At 43.5% G+C, this 6,661-nt stretch overlaps 1 non-coding gene across 1 annotated transcript; it reads right to left on the reverse strand.

Moving 5' to 3' along the window:
• Positions 1 to 1,500: 1,500 nt before the first annotated feature.
• On the reverse strand, positions 1,501 to 1,608 carry LOC132542764 (U6 spliceosomal RNA). The gene has a single exon (XR_009553740.1). It is a non-coding gene; the product is annotated as a U6 spliceosomal RNA (small nuclear RNA).
• Positions 1,609 to 6,661: the final 5,053 nt, after the last annotated feature.

The following is a 6,661-nucleotide window of genomic DNA, read 5'->3' on the forward strand; positions in this document are numbered from 1 at the left end:
GATAGAAAATAGAGCTTGCACTATCATAACCCTTCTGTGGCTATTCTCTGTTCCCTACTTTCTTTGTCTTTTCTTCTTTTTTTAAATTTCCAACAGGGCTGTCACTGGGGCTCAGCATCTGCAGGGCAAACCCACTGTTCAAGGTGGTCATTTTTTCCCCTCTCTCCTTTCCTTCCTTCCTTCCTTCCTTCCTTCCTTCCTTCCTTCCTTTCTCCTTCCCTCCCTCCTTCCCTTTCTTCCTTCTTTCTTTTCCTTTTATTTCTTTTCATTTTACTTGATATAACAGAGAGAAATTGAGAGGAAAATGAGGAGACAAAGAAAGAGAAAGAGAGACACCTGTAGCACTGTTTCACTGCATGGGTGGCTTCCCCCCACCCCCCGCAGGTCCTTGAACCTGAGTCCTTGAACCTGAGTCCTTGTGCACAGTGATATGTGCACTTAGTAAGATGGCCCCCTGTGTTTTCTTCTGTCCTGAGTGCATATTATCAAACTCATAAAGATCACATGTGTGTATAATATTCTCATCAATTCTGGCTAAGTCATCAAACCACATCTTACGCAGACCTGCAGCCAAGTATCAGCTACCTTACCCATCTATCTGGAAAGTGCTTTTGATATTTGTATCATCTTTCTCCTAGCATGTTAGGCATGAAGACAAGCTTTCTGGTAATTCTAAAATAGTTCTTGGATACTTCAAAGTATGTGGATTCAGCTACACAAAGGTGTGACTTTCTCGAGAAACCTATAGTCATTGATGATAAAACCCGAGCATGTGGAATTTTCTCCTTGACTGTCACTGATCAGACATAGTAGACACTTTTGTGAGAGTCCTGCCCAAAGAAAAGCAATGCAGTGAAAATCCCCACCATCAAGATGAGGTAGTGTGTCCTCAAAAGGTCTGTGGTTCAAGGAAAAAGCTTGAGTCAGACACTGGATATGATCTGAGAAGGCAGAGGAGAACCTGGAAAAATGCAGACAAGATGGGAGTCGGGTACAGGGTGAAGAAACAAGGATGGAACATGAAGGGAAAGTCATGAAAACCAACATTCTGTCAACTTTTAGAAGGCACACCAGCTGCCTTTGGTGAACTAAGGAACAAGGTGCAGTGGAAGCCCTAACAGTACTCTTGAAAGATTAGAAATAATCTAGCAGGGACAGCAAGATAGCTCATCTGGGAGGGTGTCTACTTTGCTGTACAGGTAACCCAGGCTTGAATCCAGCCCCCCACTGCACTGGGGGAAGCCTCAGTGCTATGTTATCTTCCCCTGCTTTGTCTTTGTTTCTCTTCCTGAAAAACTTAGTCCAAACTGGTAAGTATCTAGCAACAACAAAGCAAGAGAAAGACAATCAATCAGAGGCATGGGCTGCAGCTTAGAAAGTAGTGTAGCAAGTAAAAGGCAGGACTTATAAGTCCAGGTTCAATATCCAGTACCCCATGACCCCTAGTGGTGCCCTGGTCTCTCTCTGTCCATATATATATATATATTTGACAGTTCAACAAAAAATATGGAACACTTTGCAGATTTGTATGTCATCCTTGCACAGGGGGCCATGCCAGTCTTTTCCGTATCATTCCAATTTTTGTGTCTGTGCTGCCAAAGCGAGCATTCCCTTCCTATCTCTATTTCTTTCTTCTTTTTTATCAGTTTTTTTAAATTTATTGTTATTATTGGATAGAGACAGAGAGAAATTGAGAGATGAGGAGAGATAAAGAGGGAGAGAGACAGAGAGACACCTGCACCCCCTGCTTCACCACTTGCAAAGCTTTCCCCCTACAAGTGGGGACTAGGGGCTTGAACCTGGGTCCTTGTGCACTGTAACGTGTGCGCTTAATCAGGCGTATCACCGCCTGGCCCCTCTCTCTCTGTTTCTATCCCTACTGCTCTGTCTTATAAAACAAATTAATCTTTGGGCTGAGCAGTGGTTGAGTGCACATGTTACCATGCACAGAGACTCAGGTTCAGGCCTTTGGTCTCCACCTGTGTGTGTGTGTGTGTGTGGGGGGGGGGGGGGCTTCAGATAGAGAAGCAGGGAGGCCCTGGTGATGACAAAGAAAAGAGAGGGAGATAGACTAAAATCCTGGTTAAGCTTTTAGAGTATGAGTCAATAAATAAATAAATCTAGATTCAAATTTTGACTCTTACCTAATAGTTGTAAGCTCTGGGGCAAGTTGTTTTACTTTCTCTCAATGTCTACCACCAAGGAAGATAAGACTGCTACTACCCATCTCACAGTTATGGCAGACAATGGGTGAAAAGTGCCTGGGATGTAGAAAACATACAGCAGGTATCAGTAGATAGCAGTTGCTATGCTATGGTATTTTCTCCCCTCCCCCCCCACCCCCCACTTCATGACTCACGCAGTGCCTGTGATAACAGATGTGTGTATGGGGTACTGACAAAACACCACTCTCCTCTGGGCATCCGGGGGCTGGAGAGAATGCTTAGGAGGCCACTTTCATCTTGTGTGTATCTACAGTCAGCAGAAGTTAGTTCAGATACTAGATTCATCAGTTACCATAGGCTTCAGGGTCCTTCTGAGGAAAGACCTTGAGCAAATGAAAAAAAAAAAAAAAAAAAAAAAACCAAGAAACAAGCATTCAACATCAATATAGGAATATGAATCTACCCCAAGTGAAGTAGCATAAAATGTGGTCAAGCTTCCCTTGACCAGCACATGGTCAGCACAGCTTTGGTCTTCCTATCCCAGGACAGAAGTTGTAAACAATGGGCCCTGTGTAGGGTCCCAGATTCATACTAGAAAGAAAATATCTGGAATACCTCCCTAACAGGCTTCTTCACACACACAGGCTGTTGAAAATTTGACTTATCTTTGCAATCTCATATTTTTGTTGGAGAGTAAGTTTTCCAAATGTTAACCCCATTGAAGGATTTAAACCATGTTGCTTCTTTTAAAAGAACAAAAAGACACGTATTTCCTGCTAACTGACTCACTTAATTGTAGTTTGCCATCTCAAAAACAGATTTAGACTCGTGAAATTGTCTACTTATCTTTAGGAAATAAACAGGTGAAGAAAGTGGCCCTGCTAATTAATATGCATTACAATTCTAAATGACCTTTTTTGCCCTTCCATTCTATCACAATCATAATTAACTTTGTGGCCCAGGTACACAAAGAAACTGAAAGCGATGTTTATAAAAGGAATGGCCTCTCCCTCATGTTATTTAGCAGTCTCATAGTGAATACACTCAAATGGTAATGGAGAGGCAATTTATGGGAAAGCTCTCTGGTGCCCTTGATTCTGTAGCCTCTAGAGGATTTATTATTTCAGTTCATTTCTCTTGGGACCTGGGACCAGAAGACAAGCCATGTGGCCAAAAGACAGTGGCTCTGTTACTTGCTGTTTAAAAGGAATTGTTCTCCGAACATCACATTAGAGATATTTTAACAAGGTTTGAGTTGGGGGCAAAGTCTTATCTTCTGGGGCTCTATTCAAAGAATCCTGGGATCCCCACATAGATAGGCTCATAGATGAGCCTAGTCCTCTAACAGATCCCTCTCTCCGCCATCACTGGTCACTCCCATCAGGAATGTCAGCAGAAGCCCTCCTGTGGGTCTCTCCAGGACCTTCACTCACTTTAGAGCAGCAATGGCAGGGACTGCCCCACTCTCCAAAGGGAGGCTGGGTCAGCCTACTCTGTCATTCGGGGAAGACTGGTGCTGAAATGAGTGCAGCCTACAATGTTCCCAGTTGTGATCATGGACTGCAAGCTTAGATTGACAGGGATGCAGAAGTTATACAGGTTCTTGTGCTAAATATGAATAGATATGGGTCCTGGTTTAGATTGATGGGGTAAATAGCTAATGGTACATATATGCTATCCTCATGTGTGGGAGGTACTCTCTGCCCTAATCCAGCTTTCTAGTTCTATTCTCAACTCTAACAACATCTTCCAAGACATTAGTTTTGCTCAACAATTTGTTTGGCTTTGTATGTTGACTCTGTTTTCAACCAGGTTCCAGATGCTAACATGATGCCAACCAGACTTCCCTGGACAGATGTGTCCTGGAGCTCTGCTTCCCCAGAGTCCCAACCTACTAGGGAAAGAGAGAGGCAGGCTGGGAGTATGGATGGACCAGTCAACACCCATGTTCAGCAGGGAAGCAATTACAGAAGCCAGACCTTCCACCTTCTGCACCCCATAATGACCTTGGGTCCATATTCCCAGAGGGATAAAGAATAGGAAAGCTATCAGGGGAGGGGATGGGATACAGAGATCTGGTGGTGGGAACTGAGTGGAGTTGTACCCCTCTTATCCTACGGTTTTATTAATGTCTCATTTTTTAAAATAAATTAAAAAAAATTTTTTTAAAGACATTATTTTTTAGTATACCTGCATGTTAGATATCAGGTTAAGGCAAAACTTACTAAAGTCATGGCCCCTTGGAACATACCTAAAATAGACTTCCTAGCTTCTTCCCATAAAAAGACCCCTAATTTAATCTGCTTTATTCCTACCTTTGGGTTCCTGTTTATTAAAAAATTTGTCCTACTTTATATCTTACCAACTTTCAGCCACCAAGTTGCAGATGCTACTATGACACCATCCTGACCTCTCTGGATAGACGACCTCACCAATGTGTCCTTCAACCCAGCCTTCCCAGAGCCATGCCCCACTAGGGAAAGATAGAAACAGGCTGGGAGTATGGATTGCAGGTTTGCCAATGTCCATGTTCAGCAGAGAAGCAATACAGAAGACAGATCTCCCACATTCTGCTCTCCATAAAGAATTTTAGTCCATATTCCCAGAGGGATAAAGAATAGGAAATTTTTCAATAGAGGGGATGAAACACAGAACTCTGGTGGTGGGAACTGTACCCCTGTTATCTTACAATCTTGTTAATCATTATTAAATCACGAGAGAGAGAGAGAGAGAGAGAGAGAGAATGAGAGAGAGAGAGAGAGAGAGAGAGAGAGAAAGAGAGGGGGAGAGAGAGAGTAGGGACTGGGTGAGGTGAGTTAGTAGAAAGCAGTGAAAGAATGCTTTGTCCCAGCTCATTGGTGTGTGTGCAGGCCTAGTGTCAATGGGACACTAAGCATAGTCACTGGTTCCAGGGGAGACCTGGTTCTAGTTCTGCCTCTGTCCTGCTCTTGCCCTTGGTCACCTGTTCCCTGAGCCCTTCAACTTTCTCACCAATAAGCCAAGGAATTGGAACAGATAGCCCCTAAATTCCCTTCCACCTAGGAACTCCTACAATTTATCAACTTTGAAACTAGTCATTAAACTATTCCTCATCTTGACATGTGTTGGGGGCTGTACAGTTAATTCATACATACATGCACATCTGTAAAATCATATAGCTTTGTCTCCACTAAACCACAGTATGATTAACAGAAAACTTATGCTAGATGTTAGCACCACATCATTCAATAAGGCATGGTTAATCACATGTGTCTATTTATAATATAAATTGTTTTTTTCCATCATCTAAGTCACATTTCAAGTGTCCCATGGCCACATATAACCAGTAGCAACCACACAGGAAATGCAGATATAGAATTTCATCACCATCACAGAAATTTCTATTGAACAACACTATAATTATAAGGAAAGTTGCTTCCAAAGACAAGACAAACTCAGGGCCTAGCTAGCTACTCTGCCAGGGGGTATTTTTTCTTCGTCTGTCGGCCTAATCTCAGATTGATAAATCGTGATCTCTAAAGTCAGTTCCATAAGCAAATAGCTATTTTTTTTAGGCAACATATAAAATATCCCAAAGGCCTGTCTAAAAATGTCTTGGGGGGGGGGGCAGCATATAACTTACCCAGTAGAGCACACAGGTTACGATGTGTAAGGATCTAGGTTCAAGTCCCAGGCTACAACATGGGAGTGAATATCCACAGGGGAAACTCCGTGGTGGTGCAGTATCTCTCTGTCTCTTACTCTTCAGCTAGAGGAAAGCAAATAATATGGTTGCAGGTAATAGTGGTGTTGTATAGGCCCTAGACACCAGCAATAACCTTTGTGACAAAAATAAAATGAAATAGAATCACCTTCAGAGGCTAGGCAGTTGCACTCCCAATGAACATGTTACCATACATGAACACCCACAAGTCCCCAGTTTCCACCCACAAGGGAGAAGTTTCATGAGCAGTGAAGCGGTGCTGCGGGTGTCTATCTCTCTTTCTGTCCCTCTCTGTCTCTCCTTTCCCTCTCAATTTCTCTCTATCTCTACTATAAAAGAAGAGGAAAGGAGAGGAGAAGAGAAGGGAGGAGAGGTGAGGAGAGGAGAGGAGAGGGGAGGGGAGGGGAGGGGAGGGGAGGGGAGGGGAGGAGAGAGGAGAGGAGAGGAGAGGAGAGGAGAGGAGAGGAGAGGAGAGGAGAGGAGAGGAGAGGAGAGGAGAGGAGAGGAGAGGAGAGGAGAGGAGAGGAGAGGAGAGGAGAGGAGAGGAAAGGGAAGAGAAAAGAAGAGCAAAAACAGAAGTACTTCCCCACAGGCTTGCCATGGGGTTTCCTCACCTAGTTTTGCTGACTTCTCTCTCCTTCCCTTGTCAGCTCCCTCCTCTCTCTGCTGATCACTGGCATCTAGGAACTTCATATAATAACTCAGGAGCAGTTGGATAGGAGAAAAATGTAGCATTTTCCCTTCATTCAAGCATGTCATCAACTAAAGGAATTGCTTATGTTTCGTCATTAAC

The sequence above is a fragment of the Erinaceus europaeus genome, chromosome 1 (genome assembly GCF_950295315.1).
Source record: "Erinaceus europaeus chromosome 1, mEriEur2.1, whole genome shotgun sequence".
NCBI lineage: Eukaryota > Metazoa > Chordata > Mammalia > Eulipotyphla > Erinaceidae > Erinaceus > Erinaceus europaeus.